The sequence below is a fragment of the Gigantopelta aegis genome, chromosome 3 (assembly GCF_016097555.1).
Source record: "Gigantopelta aegis isolate Gae_Host chromosome 3, Gae_host_genome, whole genome shotgun sequence".
Taxonomy (NCBI): Eukaryota; Metazoa; Mollusca; class Gastropoda; order Neomphalida; family Peltospiridae; genus Gigantopelta; species Gigantopelta aegis.
Window position 1 is genome coordinate 72,586,670 of NC_054701.1, and position 286 is coordinate 72,586,955.

A 286-nucleotide genomic window follows, 5' to 3' on the forward strand; every position below is an offset into this window, starting at 1 on the left:
TGGGCGGATCTAGGATTTTGCAAAGAGGGGACTGCATGATTCTAAAAAGGGCAATTTGAGATTCTCGAAACAAATGAGCCGAGCTCCTAAAGGGAGTGAAATCTGTATTGGTTTATTCGTTTGTTTCGTTTAACTGATTTATTAATCATCGGCTATTGGATGTCCAACATTTGGTAATTTTGACATATAGTCTTAGAGAGGAAACCCGCTACTGTTTTCATTAGTAGCAAGGGATCTTTTATATGCACAATCCCACAAACAGGATAGCACATACCATGGCCTTTGA